At 36.3% G+C, this 20,884-nt stretch overlaps 1 long non-coding RNA gene across 1 annotated transcript in view; it reads left to right on the top strand.

Moving 5' to 3' along the window:
* Positions 1–20,884, top strand: part of LOC142107727 (uncharacterized) — a 58,405-nt gene that overhangs the window by 9,048 nt on the left and 28,473 nt on the right. Inside the window, exons 2-3 of the long non-coding RNA XR_012680005.1 lie at positions 1,832–1,937; positions 4,387–4,588. This is a non-coding gene — a long non-coding RNA (uncharacterized LOC142107727). The remainder of the gene's footprint in view (positions 1–1,831; positions 1,938–4,386; positions 4,589–20,884) is intronic.

Raw genomic sequence — 20,884 nt, forward strand, 5'->3', positions numbered from 1 at the left:
CACTTTACATAGTTAATATTGATATTATTTAAAGGAGTTTACACATCAGTTAACATAATGGGCCTGATTCATGTTCAGACACAACTTGCACGTAAGTTGCGTTTTAAAAAAAGATCACAGAACTTGTCGGAGCATAGTTCCAACTATGTGCAAATCCAAGTGTATGCCAAGATACTTTTCAATTTGAATCTGGATGTAAGAATCTCTGCCTAAATAATACTTGCCAGATGTAGATACACACAGCAGACTGCAGTATACACAGAAGCATCTGTTCAAGAAGAAGTTACATCAGAACACATATAATTTAAAATGATAAAATAAATGAACAACGCTTAATAGTATAATCATTCATAAAAATATGGCTTTCAATTTTCTTTTTGCATTAAGTACATGAATTTTAATGCGTATGGTAAATACAATGCGTTTTTAGAATCTGTCTTCCTTGCATACACATGTTATGTGGCAGCTAGTGGTACACATACTATGAAGACTATGATATATCAATCATCACTATCAGTCGACACTTACACCTGCCCTATAGCTGGTGTAAATTATATGACTGAAAACAGGCATACTGTTATGAATATGATACTAATTTGTACCTCGCCTGCAGTATCTATGCTACCAGTGGTGTTAGTGTTTTCCCATTGGACATTTCCACCTCACCTGCAGGAGTTAACCTTCTTCCCTGATCATCACCTGCACCTGTTCCACTGCCTTATATACCCACCCTAAACATTGTTCCTTACAGTTAATTAATTGTTTGCTACTTCTGGTCCCTGTCAATATACTTGTGAATTGGGCCTTTTGTTCTCCTGATTAACTGACTTTTGCCTGTTCCACCATTTTGCACCATTGTCTATGACCCAGACCCCAGCTTCATTTGACTTTGCTCTTGTTTAGTCCCCAGTATTGTTTTTTGATCTCACGGCTTCTGACCCTGGCTTGCCCTACTCTCCATTTGCCTGATTCTCTGTTGATCATCTGGTACCTCCAGACTTCCAATATCTGCAGTCCACTGTCCAACATCGAAAACCACAGTCTCCAGCTTTTCAGCCTTATCTGGCAATCCAGACATCCAATATCTGCAGTCCACTGTCTGAAAAGGGAGGGTTATGCTAGAAATCTGATCTTAATTTGTATCTGGCCTGCAGTACCTCTATGCTACCAGAGCTGCTGCTGTTTTACCATTGGACTTGTGATGCCTGTAATAACATTAACTGCATTTTGGTATTACCTGTGTGGCTTGTGTTCAAAATAAAGACACTCCGTTTGCAGTAAATACCACTACTTTCCATTGCAGGCTTTAACACAAACTTACAAGAAACCAAGGAATTGAATTGGCTGCATCTGCGTCAGCACACACTTACAGTACATGGCCTATGATATTCCGTCCCTTCCCTCCCCCGTTCTGCCTCACAAGTTATAGGCAGTTATAAGTGTCATTTGCATTCAGACATAAATTGCAGGCAATTGCGTTCTTTAGTATACACTAAGCTACGGCACACAAACTTACTTATGTCCGAACATGAATCACACCCAATGTGTGTATTATACATACTCAGAGACGCTCTAATAGCATCTAATTATTATAAAATAAAAAACAGAACTAGAAGAGTGCTTGAACATGGACAGTTACAGCACATTGTGTCGGATGTCTATATGGGCCAGGGGAGGGTCATTACAATTTAGTGGAGACAACTCTACATGTTCTCTAGCACCTAATAATTTATCTTTCCTACAATTGACTATTGTAAATGCCAGGAGGGGAAGCTTTTAAAAGTAGTCTCCCAGAATCATTCTGTTTTTTTACTCACATCTGTTCCAGTAGCAGTGGCTGACTCTGATACCGCCATATGTCAGATGACATGCAGAGGTTCCAGGCTAGTGACACATCATTTCACCCATAAAGTTATTCACATTAGATTGGACAAGAGGTAAGGTTCGGCATTTTAGATTAAATACCCGAAAAAGCTCATATATGGCTCAACTTTGTTTACTTGTTACCATATAAGTCTCTGCATATTATATTTAGCACCAAGTATGGCTATGCATAGGGCTTATTATACATTTGAGAGCTTGGACACATTTCTAGCGGCTTGCCTATACTTTAAAGGCCCATGGTGCCTGCCCAGCTAGCGGTTTGCAGAATTAGAGCTGAATACAGAAACTGTTGCTCAATGCAGGGCACATTTTATAATTCTTTTATGAGATTAATAAGTGGTATAGACTTTAATTCTGCACAATGATGGGCTGTATTTTGTTTTATTTTTTTCAGCAGACCTTTTTCTCCTTCATGTTATTACTGATTTGAGCATTAACATTGGAGAGCATTGAGAAATGTTCAATATAGTACAAAGGGGCCAGTTCAATTACTAGCGAAGTGCCATGGAGAGCCTCCATAATGGTCACATAGACACTCCGGGACTAAGAAAAACTGCTGATTTTTTCGTGCGCACCTCTGCCATGTTGGTAGTACCAGGAAATGTGCACAGCCAGAAATTAGATGGATGTCTCATAATTGAATCAATCCCTTAGAATGTAGACAATTTTGTGCCTACAGGCTTCGGAAAGGTAAATTCAGCTCTTTGTGTGCCATTCAAATTAACTCACAGTTAGTTACTTGATGCTGCCACAGAAGGACCCTTGTAAATGGGGACAAGATTCACTGCAGCAACAAACAAATCAATGTTAAAAAAGTACAAGCAGCAGAAACTTGCTGATTGTTTTTTTTATGAAGCATAAAAGATATGGAAGACTGCTGGTAGCTATTCAAATTTTCCTTTACTTTAATAAAAGTTTCACCACAGTGTTTCAATATGTGGTTTCAGGTCATTGAAGTAGAATTCCACAGAGATCATGAAATTCTGTACTGTGTGCTAAAATGCTACATTATCAGAACATTTCAGACTAAGAGATTGCTATTGTTCCAGGTCTTGGACAGTGGAACGTGCAGCTGTTTGCACTCTTCTTTATATTACAGCCTGCTGTAAAATGTTTGATTTGACAGAGCCAAGATATCACGCTGTTTAATTAATTACTATGATCTCATTTTAACATGTTTTTGTCAAGGTAGAAAAAAAGTGGCGTCAATTTCATGCACCTAATGCCAAATGTAAAAACGTAAGAATCTTTCACTACCAGGAGGTAATTGTATATATAACAACAGGAGGTAATAGTTTATGTAACAACAAAGCAACCAAGCTGACAGTTTAGCTTCACCACTCTGACAGATTGAAAACAGACGGCCTTCTCCGCACCCAGATAGAATCATTGAGGTTCAAGATCATTGGGACCACTTGCTAAGATTTCAGAACAACACTAGAAAATTGATAGGTTAAATGATGCAAAGATTTTTTTCCATCATTTGAATCAAGTGAACTGTTAGTGACAGAATATTTTTATTGTTATTTGGAAAAGCAACAAACATGACAAAATAATAAAATCTGCAAATCTAAGCAGAATGTAATTTAATAGAATCTCTAAAATGTTCCAAGGTTAGACTCAATTGTGTGCACATAGATTGAAATTGTGGGGTTTTCCTGCTGTTTTTTTTCTAGATGACAGTTAATAATGTTTCATGTCGTACAGTCTGTGCTTTGCCTATAGTGATTTACAGAGTCCCTGCAAGATCATCCTGTGTTAGGGTACTGAATTTAGAACAGCGTATTATTTATTTCTTTTGACAATCATCATCTTCCTACCTACTGCTCTATCTATATATCTATATATCTATCTCTCTCTCTCTTTCTCTCTCTCTCTCTCTATCTCTTTCTCTCTGTATATATATATATATATATATATATATATATATATATATATATATAGTTTTCTATATTAGTTTTTTATTTTGCGCAAAAGTTAAATACAGGCTGCTTTTTCATGTAGCACACAAATACTTGATAGCTTATTTACACATTGAAATTTAAAGTTGATATTTGTGTGCTCAATGAAAAACTGACAATATTTAACTTATGTGCAAAATAGAAAACTAATTTGCACCCCTTGCATTGTAACATGGTTTGTCCAGGAGACTACTTACTCAATTTTTTTACTTAACTTTCCTTATTGAATCAGGCCTTCTGACATTCTTGCTGCTACACATGCTTTTTTATATATTATTAATATAATATAGCATTGACTTTTAGTTGCTCTCATAAACAATCAAATATCAATACAAAACCATTTCTACTAGATTCTATTGCATGGCTACCCTTTATCTTGAGAACTCTATACCAGGAACAAATATTTGTTTCATTTTAATTTTCAGGTAATACTTTAAATACTTTGTTTCTTTTTATTACTTAAGCAGTAACTGCTCTTAATTATTGTACCGTTGTATGACATTTGTTATATACCCTTTCCTGGTGTTCTACTTTCACCTAGAGATGTACAAATTGGTGACTCTCAAGCTTCATTCATACAAATACCTGGGGATCCCTACCAGCTGGATAGATTTGTGACTCAATTGGTCAACCAGACAACAAACTGCAGGATGTATTTCGTCATTCGTCATTTTTCCTTTCTTCGATGGTCATTTAGCCTTATTCTTGTGCCAAAAAGAGCATCTCCCAGCAGGAGCAGTCAGGTGAGATTGAGAGATGGGTGTTACCCACAACCATCTTTAATGATGTATTAATTATTATTATTATTAATTATTATTATTATTATTATTATTATTATTATATTTTTTGGTGACTTGTATCATGTTTGTTACATCTTTAGTAGTTGAACGGCAAAGCATATAGGAAAGAATACTTGTTTTCCTAATATTTATTGCATTGTTACTTATCTGGGGAATATTTTGTTCTACTAAAACTTTAATGTAACCTTTATCAGTATGTAAACATACAGTTATGCAAGTAAAGCTCAAATAGTTGCTTTATTATCACAGTATACTTCTGAAACTGTATTTAGTTTCACTAAGGAGCTATTTCACTAAGTAGCTTGGCTTGGTGAGATGAAAATCATTCACTGAGAACTTCCCTGTGTTTTCCTTGTATTTGATACTTTACACTAACATGAAACCTTAGCAAAGTGCGCTCATGCCGTTCATATTCAGATGCGTGATGCTTGAAATATAATTACCAATAAAGATGCATGTGTTGGTGTCAACTTTCTCAGTTTCTGCAAATTTGCTAAATTATTCACTTTTCCATGTCTATAAAATTCAAGTCAATCACTCCAGTTAAAAACTACTGCATATCACATTATATCAGTGGCCACTTGTCAAATTGCCCTGGACTGGAAACATGTCCCCCCCCCCCTCATATTCCGCTGTAACTAATAGGATTTGGCAAACATATAGAATGGAGTACATGACTAGCATTATACGAAATACGGCCAAATCTTTTAACAAGGTCTGGGACCCCTGGATGTCTTTCTTCCAATACCGCTCCCCCTTTACCTAATCATACCCCCTATCCATTTGTTATCCATTTGCTACCCCTCCCCCCCCCTAACTCACTGCTTCTGATTCAAGACTGATCTCTCCCACACCTCCCCCTCTCCTCCTTCATCTGTCTTTTTCTCACTCTTCTACCTCTTTCTCCTTTTTTTCTTTCCTTACTTCTCTTCTAAATATAAAAATATACTGGTCTTATTTCATAGAATCTGTTCTATTTTCTCTCTGTCACACACAGAGCTTTGCATTATTATTCTAAGCTCTGATTGTACTTTGTTTGAATTTACATGTATTCGTTTTGTTTTGTGAATTCTTTATGACCGTCAATAAAATCTTGGTTTAAAAAAACCCAAAAAACTACTGCATAAACCAGTGTTGTAGGTGAATCTTTTCCAAACAGAATTGATTCATGGGTCTGGAATGACATTTCTGAGTCAATCATTATAAGCCAAGTGATAAGTGTATTTGGGCTATTTTAGTTAGTTGGTTATATTATTCGCTGGTATTGGCACAGGAATGGAGCCAGTGGTGTCAAGATGTGGGGAAGCAGGTGCAAAGCACCGTGGCCTGGGCCTGACTGGGGGCCCTGATCTGCCTGTAGTGGGAAGGAGTCACTAACCTAATAGGTATGGACACACACCCCTCTATGGCTATGGAAGGGGTCCCAAGAAATTACTGTTTCGAGGCCTGAAATTCCTCTTGGTGCCCTTGAATGGAGTCACATTGCAGTGTTCGCTTACAGCTGTGCAGCCCTGGCCATGTAATAGCAGAGTGTCTTATAACTTTGTGCCAAGGAGTTATAACTAATGCTATTAGTTCCTAGCTGATACATGGAGATGGGGCTGTGATTCATTAAGCTTAAAGGGAGGCAGGAGGTTGAGGTGCAGAAGTCAAAGGCTACTGCTTTTACCTGGATGCAATTTTTTGGGTCACTACGGTGACCTTGTTTGGAAGGTGTGACAGCTAACCAGAAGGTGTGACAGCTAACCAGAAGGTGTGACAGCTAACCAGTCATTATGGTGCGACCATTAGGGTTACTGGCTGGACAATGACTTTGCAGATGCATATATTAAGACAGCAACCACTTAACTAACTAAGTAATTAGCTAACACATCTAAGCATAGAGAAGTTCAAATTACTCAATAATCATATTGCCTAAACACAATAAATGGTTCTACGGTTTTGAAAAGCTCCTCATCATACTGTGTAGAATAAAAATAGATTCTTAGGTTTCTATAACTGGGATCCTGACCTAATTAAATACCTTTCACAGGTAAACTAAATACAGGTCTGCTTGTATTTAATTTATGAAAGTTATTAATATATATTTAGGAAGTGTGATTAAGTGGGCAATATAATATTTTCCATAGAACATATTTTCTTAAATTACTGGGTTTTTTTGAGGGGGGGGGTATTTGCTTCTGTGTTAGGTTATTTGTTTTTTGGATTTGTATAAATTCAGGGAAAAGGAATCCTCCCATTTGAAAATTGAATGTGGTCACAGACATCTGTCTTGGAAGAAATGGGATATATATTGAAGTCATACCCCCAACAGTGAGAGTAACCATTATGCTGCCTAAGAAAGCAAGAGCAATAGTGTGATTCATTTTATTTTGTCATCAGTATTAGTACTTGCAAAAAGAGTAGAAACCACTAGTTAAGACATTTTCATTTAATTTGTAAATAATCCATTGTGTGGTATTACCCCTATAATCTGTTGCTTCAAGGTTTCTTATGTTTGTTTGTTTGCTTTAATTTGTTATTGGTCTGATGTAAATTTTGAGGGATGAATATGTAAAATGTTCCTTCTTTATGATTTTTCCTAGATTCTATGATGGTGTAAGTAAGTCTGTTTACAGAGTTCACTAGAAGAGTTGACAAAGTTCAACTTCTCTTTTTTATAATCCAAAATGCTGACTACTCTAACTACAACAAATTTTAGCTAGTCCATAGTAGGACTTTCTGGAAATAGTTTCACAAGAAAATGATAACGCTGGCTATATCTAAAATCAGAGAATCACGCACAGTATTGCATCCAGAAAAGGGAGTCACGGTTTGCAGAGGGCTTTGTTCTGTTGCAGATTCTGTTTGCCCTTTTGTAAGGACATAGGTGCTTGCTGAGCCCCAGCCTGCACAGAAGGATTAAACAAAATTGGTTCCCAGCAAAAGCAATAAATTATGAAATGCATTTTTATTTGCATGAATGTAGATTTATTTACAGTGAAGAGTGAATATAAAGCATATATTTTAAGCAATAAATTATACTCAATAGACATTCCTTAAAATGAATGGACAAAATCTTTTTATAATGTTTTGGTAAATGGAGACTTCCTAAATATATCAATCTGACAAATTATTTTTGATATATTAAATATGCTTGGATGACAATCCATGAAACAATACTGAATTATTTCAAATTACATAAAATGCATTAAATATTATTCTTTTTGCCCTGTCATCCAGTTTCCAAAAATTCACTTATAATCTGTCATATTTTGCAAATTTACAAACAAACTGGTTCCTAAGAAGCTTGGACTGTAGAAGTAACCTGAGACACTAAATTTCTGATTGTGCTTTTAGCTATAATATCAGTGACTTTTTTTTCCACTGTATCTTGCCCCTGTGATATGAATAGCATGATTCTTATATGTTTATGAATATTAAGATACCATAAGAAGTTTATGCTACATTATTATGATATTGGTGATTGTATTGTTATTTATTATTTGTGTTTACTAGATTGGTTTTATTGATCATGAAGCCAGTCTTTTGTGTTAATTCTGACATATTTTATATTAATTATTGGCATTTTTATATAGTGTTCTCTAGGGTTTTGAGTGTTATATAATGAAAAATAGTAAAAATTTGTTTACAAAATTATAGTATTTCCTAAATCCAAAATATGCAGACACATAGTGTATTTAGTTTTATGTGATATTTGACAGCTCTGGGTGCACATAGGTGCAACCCATTTTCAACTTTGGGAAACACTCCCATTGAACTGTTTTGTGCAGCCATTTGCGGGATTACAGACCAGGGGGTAAATGTATGAAGCTCCGGGTTCTTCAACATCCGCGAGTTCGGCGTCTTCAGCGCTTAAATTTAAAGCGGCGCTGCCTTGTAAAGGGAGGCTGTTTAAACACTTAACCTTAGGGGTCCCCACATTGCTGCTATAAATTTCTATTGACAGACATCTCGATGACATCAAGCTGCAGTGCCAAACACTTGTCCAATCGGAATAACTTGCTGTCAGCATGGTGATCCAATTGGAGATCTCCAGTGTCGGCTTCAGGATAAGTCTGTTTATTTTCAAATCAGTTTTGCAGAAATTCGGATTTTATTTGTAGGGCTTGTCGATCTCTGATTTTTCCTCATCGATCAAGCGTATATTGCTGTGAATTTTAGTTAGCGATTAGTCAACTTATTTTTAGATAATTTCGGTTAATCAAAATATTTTGCTTGTGTAGGCTCATACTTTTGTAATAGTCCATAAATAATATATGTTGATTGTTCCCAGTGGAACATATGTTCAATAATACTAGCGATTTATTAAGTGACTATAATAATCTTATTAGCAATAAAAACAAACAAACAATTAAGCGATTAAATATAATAAATATAGCTTCAAACAGTGGTCACAGTAAAGGGAACCCCATTGTCTCATTTTGGACAGAGAGAAGAGTTCTGGAATGTCACTTCCTTGTGAGTCCAGTGTGAGCCCACTCTTTCTTGTTTAACTATTTCTTTCCTCCTGAAGAAGTCTATAACAGACGAAACACATTGAGGCAGAAAGGCCTTCCTCCCCACTGTTGCATCTGTGTCCTGAAAAAGGTTCAATATTAGTATAGCAGGCCCTCGATCTCTGATCTATTGGAGTGGCCAGCAAGGACAGTAATAATCTGCTTGGACTATACCTGGACTACAGATTTTTAACAAGCTTTTGTTTCTATTTTACATTGTGAGTGTGCATTTTATACATGTTGCTAATAAAATTGATTTTAGCATAATAGTACACTATATTTGAATTTTTCACCTTTCTTATAAACATGTTGGATTGTATAAACCAGTGCTGCATCAACAAGAATGCATACAGATTAGTGCTTTATCATTTTTTTGACCTGACTGGAGAGCATCTAAACAGACCCAGCTGTAACCTACATGTGTTGATGTGCCCTTTTGAAACAAAGTCTTGGTACACATTTTATCTACACCTTATTGTTTTTTGGGGAATATTTTCCTAAAGTACTGCACTATCAGGAACTCCTGTGTCTTTCTTTTTGCTTCTTAAATGTATTGCTCATTCGGCTTTACCACCCGAAATGTAAAGGAAGGCTGCCATCTTGTTTGAAGGAAGAGCTTTTGGTGTATATGGACTAATTGTAAATTATAATCTCAGCTCTGAATTGAGCACCAGTATTTATTGTACAGCTGTATACATTAACTATTTCTTTGTTTAACTCATTCTTATATAGATGTTATCTTAATGATGGCTCCCTTGACCGTAACCAAATCAGGTAATAATACAAATGTACATATATGATACGCTTAGCACAGCATACCAGTAATGGTCATTTAAGTAGAAATAGTATACATTGAAGATATATAGTCACATAAAAAATGCTGTTTAACCCTTACAGTTGTTCCTAAATGTTACATTGACACTCATTGCTTGTTCACATTCAGCAGATGACCTACAACTTTTGACGCTAGGGAAAGCAAATGTAGATAACTGATGGTGATTCTGGAATATTGGTTTCTTAATGACTTTTTTGATTACTCTCAGATAAGTTATATGCTGGTATATCTATGAAAAAATGTGATTATTAGGCTTAATATATGTGCCCAGTGCTGGATATATCACACACATATTTACAGTTACTTTTAATTTTTGTTAGTCAATACTACAATCATTTGGATAGTTGAGTTCCATTCTAGGTGGGATAATTATCTACCTTGTACAGATGGACAACATTGCCCAATGCGATTAAACTCCTGGGTGTTTGTATTGTTTCTGTTTATTGTTACTTATTTTTAGGATATTTCTATGTGCACTAATAAAGAGGGTTGTTAAATCACTATGTAAGCCATGTAAGCTATCACTATGTTGTGCCCCTCTCTATTGGCACTGGTGTTACCCCTTTTTTCACTCCCCATCTCCCTTCTTCACTTTCCTTTTACCTCTTTGCCCTGTGCTCATTTCTCTGCCTAGCTGGTAATTATTTATACTTTTTGCACTTTGTTTGCACTGCACTGTGCTTCTGTACTACCCTGTATGCCATGTATCGCTACCCTGTACTGCTTTCCTTTGATCTATGTACGGCACTGTGGACCCTTTGTGGCACCTCACAAATACAAGAAAACAAAAATAACAATAGTAACAATAATAATAATAATAATAATAATAATAATAATAATAAACTGGCAATACACAATGATTTGACAACCCAGTTTATTAGTGCACATATCTAGTGTGCTTGTAGGTTGGTTTCCAAGGTAATAGACAATATTTAAGCAGATTTTTCCATTAATTTCAGTTAAGATGGAATGGTGCTTTACATCAATTAATACTAAATAGTTAAATGGTCCTTTATGAGGTCTGGAGATAAATCAGAGCTTTGAGGGATGATATTGTATTTACGCAAAAATACAAATTTCAAATCTCAGAACCTATTTGTCAAAACAATTAAACATGATACCCTTATTTGCAATGCTACTTAAAAATGCACAAACTGGGATAATTAATTGCTATTAAAACTAGAGATGTTCGCGGCCCCCATGTTTTGACTTTGGTTTTGGTTCATCATGTTTTGATTTTGCCCAAAAATCCTGAAAGGTTTTGGGTCTGGATTTAATTAAAAAATGTGAAAAATAGGTACAATCATGTAAATTTGAGCTGTTTTTGCTCCTGCATTACTATTTATAATATTAATATTCATTTACATTCATTTACAGTCTATTTTCCAATAACTGTCCAAATTTTCACCAACTTTGGCCAAAGGCTGCCGCGAGCTGGCTGGCTAAAATTAGTGACAGAGCAGTGGCACAAATACATGTCAGTTTAATAAAAGATACAATCCTTAGACTAGGAGGCCCGGACAGATGGGAGGGGGGGGTCTGGCCCCTAATGGCGGCCCTGAGTGCAAGACCTGTGCTGTCCTCCTGACAGTACTGAGTGTGGTGAATATACTATGGAGTAATGTGAGAACAGGACAAGTGAAATGACCCTGGTAGCACACAGGCAGGAGAGAGAGAGCAGAGTAACAGTCCCAATCAATTAGAGTGTCAGCTCAGAGGATTTATTTTGTGATACCTCAACTGTGATTGATTCAACCGAGAACTGTGCTGTATGTAATAAAAGTATTTATTTAATCAGAAAGAGATGGTCTGACACCCGTTCATTTGATATTGAGTGTGTATGGGGTGACTAGGCTTATGTCTGCCTAACATCTAACTTTGTTGTTCCTAAACCTGCATGTGCCAGGGCAGTAGTCCAGGTAGACACATACCTTTACCTGGCATGAAGGGGACTGTGTTAGACCTGGCTGATAACTGACAGTTTCTCCAGTGGCACATTGGTCTAAGAGTGCTTTAAAAGACGTAAAGGTGTACCTTGATAGTGTAAAATCAAGTGCCTTTGTTCTAAATATGCCTTCTCCACCCTTTGAATCTCATTTAAGTAATCTCATCCTGCAAAATGAAGTCTTACTTTAACATGTGGGTGTATAAGTATTCAGATTCATGTGCCTATTTAGCACTCAGCAAGGAACGCCTGCTTCTTCCAGCACCTCCCATCAGAAGCAAAATTTAGTATTCTAGCATTTCCACAAAAACAGGCACCAATGGCATTTATACTATGGTACATACATTTTTGTATCCTAGTAAATTTAGCACATATAAAAAAAATACCCAAATGTAAGTTAAGAAAAAAAAAAAATATACATGAATATTATTTGGGGAACAATAATCCTTATATAGATAAGGATCCCTTTGGCTCAACAATCATCTGCACAATACATGTTGAGTATGTATTTATAATATCACTTTACCCAGACTTTGAAACATCTTTGTTCACTTAAATACCACATTAGTATTATGTCATTTTAATATGCTGTATTCTAATTGAGACACTAAATTGTTTGTCTAACAGACACTTCGGGCCTGATTCAATAAAGCACGCAAAATGAAGGGTCTAGGACCGCTCTGGTCTAACATACTATACACTGCAGGATACGTCCAATATGTCACAAAAGAATGCACAGGAAAAAAATATTCAATTAATGTCACCTGTTAATATAATCATTAATGACAAAACATTTAAAAAAAGAAAAAAATGTTTTAATTTTTTTCAATAAAATATATTTATTAGGATGTTATGAATGTCTACTGTACATAAAATGCATTTTTACAGTTGCTCCTGAATGCAAACACATGTTTTAGCAGGCAGACGCGACCACCATCACTAGTAGTCGCCACTTACACCCGATCTGTAGCTGGTGCAAGTGATACCACTGAAAATCACGTATTTTATAAAGTACAGCATTCCAATTGCGATACTAAATTGTCTGTCTTATGAATGACTCTTTGTTACTCATAGAAACATAATGGTTAGTATGATTGAAAACATGAAAAGTCACATCAAATTACATCCTCCAACCATTTTATAACCACTGCTTTAAAGAAAAAAGTTCCTATTTTTTACCTAAAATACAGCTCGGTTTAGTCTTATTTATGGCTAAAATTAATCTAGATAGTAAGGGTACATTCTAACTGTTCTAATTACATGTAGCAATTTTGTGGATACTGAGCTTTTCACTACATTGTTCAGAGTACACCTAGAAATACATGTCCACCAAAATCCGACGGTATCTATAGCTGATTTAGTCATCCGACGCAGCTGTTTTGCGCTTCAGAAATGATCTCCATTGTCAGGGCCTGATCAACCACTAGGCTGATCAGGCTGCAGCCTGGGGCGCTGAGTCCTGGGGGGCGCAGCTCGGAACACTGACAAGCTGTTTTTTGTGTTTTGTTTTTCCTTCAAGTGCCGGTGATCGGCTTCTTTCTCCTCTAATGGAGCCGTCCCTGGCCTCAAGGGGGCGATCCTGCATGTTCCTGTACCCAATCACGCAGATAACAGCATCCGACGCTGTTAGCTGCCCTATCAGTTTATTGCTTAGTGTGGTCACGTGAGATCTCACATATCACGTGACCACACTAATCACACAGACCGTGCCTGCAGCTAACAGCGTCGGATGCTGTTAGCTGCGTGTGAAGATGACAGAAGCGCCGGCGTCTGGTCAGAGGAGAACAGAAGACAGCAAGGTAAGTGCTTGTTAAATATCAGGGGGGTGACACATCGGATGTGGAGGGGGGGGAGATGACTGGGGGGATCTTATAAATTGGATATGGGGGGATTAATGATCTGCTAGTATGGATTGGATAAGGGGGAATTAATGGAGTGAAAATGGGGAGGTAATGAACTGGCTGGAGGGGGGGCTTATGAATTGGATGGGGGGGATTAATGAAGTGAAAATGGGGATTAATGAACTGGCTAGAGGGGGGGGCTTATGAATTGGATAGAGGGGGCATATCAATTGGATGGGGGGTGTTAATGAAATGGCTAGAGGGGGGGATTAATGAAGTGAAAATGGGGAGGTAATGAACTGCCTAGAGGGGGGGTTAATGAATTGGATAGGGGGGGTCATAAACTGTCTGGTGCGGGTTGATAAAAATGACAGGGGGGATGAATTGGTGGGGAGGTGATGAAATAGCTTGTTGGGGCAGGATTTCTGTATTGTGTGGCGGTGATGTTGATGCTGATTGTGGTTTCAGCGGTCACTAGAATACTAAATACTAGATAGACAGGGCTGGTAGATGTTACTATAGGAGTGTAAATAATTTTCATATATTTTATTGTCTGTCTGTACTAGGGGGTTGTTTTGTATCATTCAGGGTTTGTTAAAATTGTGCACTAGAATACAATTTTTGCAATTTTTTTAAATACAGGGCTCCCAAGTTTCCAGAAGCCAACGGACAGCACTCCCAAGAACAAGCAAAAGAGAACACCAGGTAGTCTACACTGCAAGATCAGGTAAGAGAGGAAGTGCATAATGAAGTGTGTTTTATGTATTAATGTTTTACAATTTTATTTACGGATATATATATATATATATATATATATATATATATATATATATATATATATATAAACATTTTTTTTATTTACACACACACTGGGGGGGGGGGGGCAACTAGTGTAGTAGCCTGGGTGGCTGTGACCCTTCATCAGGCCCTGTCCATTGTATTCCCAAACAAGAGTTGAAAGATTTTGTGATGTCATTGGGCCTATATCCACTTCAGCATTTTGCGTTTGAACATTATCTGGTGTATAAATTCTACTAAAAGTACAAAGGAGTTTGTATCTATCTTTAAAACAATACTAGTAGTCAAGTTATAAACTGTATAAGACGCATAAAGCTAAGTGTAAAGGACATTTGTCAGAGATATGGGATAAACACTATTGTTTTCAACACCTGCTTGCAAATCTCAACACATTATATTTGCTACTACCTAAAGTCTTGTATCTATTATAAACATGCAAATAAACCTTTTTTCTCTGAAGCACCAATTTGTTTTCACTGAAAAACTATTAATAACCTATAGTAAAGGATAGGGAATGTGCAAATTTTGCTGGATGAAAAACTAACAAATGACGATGTTCTGTCTCCTTCACGCTCGAACTTCATTCAAATTGCTCATTTTCATGACTATGAAGCAGGCCTGTCACAACACAAACTTTGTTTATGCGTAGAAAGTGCGTTGCATGTAGCAAATAGTTTTGTGCCTTGAAAGGTGTAAAAGACCAAACACATAGTTTTGTTTATTTTACCTGTTGCATGCAAACAAACACCAAACCACTTTAACTGTTATCACAAAAACAGAGAGAGATTGCAAAAAACAAGTGCATCTCTAACACCTGTCTGTAACCATAAGCAAATGTATGGCTTCAGTAATAGAAAGTTTACTAAGGTTGCATGTCAGCCAGAATAGTGAGATCTTTGGAAAGAGATTTTATGGAGGATACATTATTAAATGTAGATTGTGATTTATTGGTTCTACGAAACTATCCAATAACATGCCGTATTCTCTACACATGTGTCTAAAGACTACATCATAATTTTAAATTGAATTCTGCACTGCACTATCACTGTTTCGCAAACTGTCCTTAAATCTTTTCTACGTTTGACTATTATATAATGCCATAAGTTCTGATTGTAGAATTTATAAATGTTTCTAGCAAACCTGAGAAAATTCTGCCAGTCCCCTAGAATCTGCACACTTTTGCTAAGAACTAAGCACACTTCTTAAAATAGGTTGTAGACCAAGCAATCTAGAGTAGAGGAGAGTCAGCTCCAAATACTCCACTTACTAAAAACAAATTGTTGTTAGGCTACAAACTGTAACTCAGCCAACATTTTGCCAATCCAAACATCTAAACGCTATCAAGAGTGCTGAGGAATGATGCGAGACTTCTTTCAAACCGGTGCTGGAAGATGATGGCATCAAACACCCTCTATACGAAACATAGCTCAAAGATCCAACTTGCTTTTACAGAAGAGGAACAACGGGAGCAGTGATCATTATGGTTATAAATCCTTCAAATATTTTACTGATAATGTTATTTTAAAATAGTCACAAATAGCAATTTTACTAATACAGTTTTTGTTTATAATGTAATATATATGAATGTTCATGTGAGGGAAATAATTAGGATAAGTGGTAGCCAGTAATTTGATATTTGGGCTATGTAGAATGTAGGTTTCAGTCAATGTTGTGACGTACCAAGCAAAACTGTAATTCTAAGGAAAGCAAGAATATTATCAACTGTTCTAGGGTAACTTGGAAATTAGGATCAATCAGCAGCTACATGTAACTGGTGGTTATACTCTATATTAACAACATAGGTATCATCAAGATATACATTAAACTTGCAAAAGTGTAAGTGTAGTAGCATAGTAGCACTAAACTAATTGCAAACTGATTGGTAAGAGTTACTGAATGGTTACACTTTTTGGACCTCATTTAGAGTCGGACGCAAAATTCGTTTTAGGCACATCCAGCAAAACAACACTATCACGCATGTACAGAAAGCACCATATCCGCCTGCATCTGGGATGAAATTAACACTTACGGCAGCTTGCGACTCACTACGAAAGAATGGGCAGAACGCAGAATTGTGAAGGCGTGACCATGTAAATACATCCTAGTCGCAGTGAGGTGCAGACGCAACACACGTCAAAACAGGGCTAAAGCTGTGCGCCAGGAATTTGGTGGCGCAAGCAGTTAGCTAGCTGCAGGAACTGCTTGCAGCTCGGTAGGGTATTACGAGTGGGATGCGACTAGGGTTGCTTGCCACTCGTAATACCCTACCAAGCTGCGGAACACTCCCACTCCTACACCTCTTAAATGGACTTTGCGTCCGACTCTAAATGAGGTCCTTTGTATCTATGTTAATAAAGAAACTCCATAATGGTTGTAGATACTATGAATGTACTTCAAAGTCAGTTCTTTAAAAAATTTAAATTAAAACACATATAGGGGGCCGTTCTATTTAGTCTTTTTACTGGCCAACAGCAGTGTGCTGGAGGATTTTGTGTGCTTCTATCCTAGATAGAGCAACTTCCATTTTTTATATAGTTTATTTTTAAATGAAACAGTATATAGCAGAGATGAGCAACATTTTCAGCACTATTCTATATAATATTCTCCTCATCCCACCTTTGTGTGTAGAATTGTGAAAGTTTCTCAAACAGTATTTGTCTTTAAGCGTTCCATGTGGAATACTGCCTATGTTCCAGTCAGACTTGCCCTATCATTTTGATTCTGCTCAAAGTTCTCGATTATTAGACCCTAACAGTACCATACAAAAGAATGTATTGAGATTGATATTGTCTTGGCTCTATTTCTAGATTATAAACTCTGCAAAATGCATAACTGACAAATTCAGTAAGGAATGAACCTTAGTTAAGTCACCTGTTCTGCTGCAAAATTGGACTCATGCAATATTTTGCCACAATTTTACTCATTATTATATTAATAATATTAATTAATAATCCTATTATATTCTTTTTCTTCGCCTCTGTAATTGTGCAATTGCCTGATACAATGTTATGCAAGTTTAGTTTTTCACTTATTTGTTCTTATTGAAAATTATAGTTGCAATGTATTTTGTATGAGCCTTTATACTTTAGACAAACAGAAAAAATGAGAGGCAATTCTGAAACGTGGTGCAAAGTTGCACTTGTATTTTGAGCTGCGTGGGCTGAAGGGGTGATCAGGGAAATTCACCTGCAGGTGCAGCAAAGAAATACGTTCTGTACCAAGCACAATTTCTGCACCTACACACGACAGGCCTGATTCATTAAGGAAAGTAAGGCAAAAAAAAGAGTACATTTTCTCCAGGGCAAAACCATGACACAATGCAAGGGGTGCAACTTAGTTTATTATTTTGCACATAAGTTAAATACTGGCTGTTTTACATGTACCACACAAATACTTGATAGCTTTATTTTTACACAGAAATTTAAAGTTGATCTAATACATGCCCTACTCCAACTATAAATCTGTCCCCACATTTTATATTTACCTCCCACTCCAACGCAACGTGGTTTTGCCAAGATGCAAAGTTACTCTTTTTGATTGCTTCACTTTCCTTAACGAATCAGGCTCAACATGTTAAGTTTCCAAAGCGAATTAGATTGCTATATACTTATTCTGGACTCATCTATACATTAAATTTGAGGTTGATCCTTATTTTGCATGGAGCTCAAAATATAGACAAGGAAATATAAGTGTGGTGATGCGTATATGGCTGATTTAAAAAAAATAAAAAAAAATAAAAAAGTTCAATGTCTTTACAGCTATCCCAAGCACAATGGAAATGTATCCAACAAATATAAACCGTAATAATACATTCAATAGTATTGTGTTTTATGCAAATGAAAAAGCAGATACCTTATCAGAAGACTCAAGTGTGAAATCTCCCAGAGAGAAACCTGACATGAAAATCATTACTTTGGTTGTATATGAGGTTAAATTTGTGTTTTGCTTTGAAACATTATATACACAATCAACATTGCAGTGTTTGTGGCAGGTGAATTTGACTGTAAACTGTGACCCTGTGCTGAGGCTCATATTCTGTCCTTAATTACATGTGTGGAAATATTTATTTGCTTATGGTTACAGAATGTTTTGTGTGGTCAATTTGCATCCCATGATGGCATATTTCCATTGTAAACTCTTTGTCAAACAAAAAGTATAGGAAAAAGCGTGAGATGATATTTTAGGGGAAAGAGGTTTAGCAAGATACACAAATATTTAAACTCACATATCAGTATCAGTGTTTTAAGTGTTGTGCGAAATAAAATTGTGGTTCTATTTCAAATGTTCTAATATAAATAAAATACTAAATATAAACATGAAAACTCAGCTGGGGGTTTGCATAAAGTATATAATTAAACAAAAAGAGACTGTCCTGATATGTTTGCACAGAAAGTAAGTTTAGCTATATAAATGCCATTAAGCCATATTCTTAATATTTTCAATGTGATAAGTAAATTGTAAGGAATGTAATGTTTCTTTGCCCGATCTTTCTAGTCTGGCTAAACTGGGAGGTCTTGGCCTCTTGTCCCGTTCATACATTCCTACAGTTGTACCATAGAGACCTGAGGATATACTGATGTTTCTGTCTGTAGTTGTTTTGCCAGGACGCCTGCTGGCAAAGTGGCACATAACCATGATTTAGGGGTGTAAGACAAACTGGACCCAGCTGTCAAGGACCCACCAAGAAGTACTGGATGGCAAAAGAATGCAAGCAGGTGGCAGGAAATAACGTGTGTGTGTATATTTATATATATATATATATATATATATATATATATATATATATTAATTATACATAACTATTATTTTGTAATCATGACTACTGTTTTGTTTTATGTTACAACTAGCTCCCTGATGATAGGTTAATGAGGAGAAAAAAACAGATAATTGGCAATTTAACTCTTATCTGGCATTAGATTTTCTATGAGCTACAATCTGTATACTTAAGAGACACAGTATAGTCTTAGTGATAACCCATTATTTGGATTTCTCTTATATTCTGTGTACTTTAATACTGCACTTTTCATGGTAATAATCACTTTATTTAGGCAAAAAAATATTTAAGATTTAACAGAATATATTTGATGTAACCTTCCTACGGCAGGCTACTTTGTTGTTTTGGTACCAGTACATTGTTATACTACACCCATCAACTAAACCCAGTGGACACAGTCATTCTTTGATAAGCCTGCTTTTCATAAATAAAGGTTCCATAAAATGGCTATACTATATGCAGGTGACTAGTGCACATTTTATTAATGACACTTTTGCCTTTTCTTATAGCAATATTTTTGTGAAAAGATATAGGGCTAGATTTACTAAGAATCAGGGGCCTGATTCATTAAGGTTCTTAAATGAAGAGGATTCTCATTTCAGTCTCCTGGACAAAACCATGTTACAATGGAAGGGGTGCAAATAAGTGTTCTGTTTTACACATAAGTTAAATACTGCCTGTTTTTTCATGTAACACACAAATATCAACTTTAAATTTCAGTGTACAAATAAGCTATCAAATATTTGTGTGTTACATGAAAAAACAGGCAGTATTTAACTTGTGTGTAAAACAGAACACTTATTTGCACCCCTTCCATTGTAACATGGTTTTGTCCAGGAGACTGAAATGAGTATCCTCTTCATTTGAGATCCTTAATGAATCAGGCCCCAAGTTTGGTGGCGGTTAGTGGTCCAAACTGCCACATTTACTATAGGGTTGCTTGAGGCTTCAATTTAAAATGACTGGCGATGTGTGGCGGATTGAAAAAGCTAAACCGCCCAAAACTATCCAATACGCCGGCGGTTTGGATGAAACTGCCATCAAAACCGCTATCCGAAACACAGGACAGTTTTAATACCTGCTTCAGAATGACTTGATAGCACAAACATGCTGTTTGAACTTGTCGAAGTCAGCATATTGGATAAAGTCATTTCAATTAAAATCAAGCAAACTTGGTTGTCTTTGTCTGAAAAGATGTGTATGGTATGCTAAGGCGTGAAAGGGCACGCAACGGCGTGGAAGGGCGTACGCAGCTGCAACACGTGGAAACAACAGTATTTAGTCTTTTACATACATTCGCACAAACACTCACACTTGTAAAATAGTACACATTAAAGGTAGTTGCAACACATAGTCATTTATGTTGAAATATAGTAGTATTTATATGTAATAATATAAATTATATGCATATCAGTAAAACATATGGTACACGTTGAAGGAATCTATTCATGTGTGGTATCATACTAATCCTCTTCGCATTTGCGACTGTCCGGTTCACTCTGCGAAGGAATCGCAGAGTGCATATGCAAGCTATTATTGTTAATGAA

The sequence above is a fragment of the Mixophyes fleayi genome, chromosome 1, assembly GCF_038048845.1.
Source record: "Mixophyes fleayi isolate aMixFle1 chromosome 1, aMixFle1.hap1, whole genome shotgun sequence".
Classification (NCBI taxonomy): domain Eukaryota; kingdom Metazoa; phylum Chordata; class Amphibia; order Anura; family Limnodynastidae; genus Mixophyes; species Mixophyes fleayi.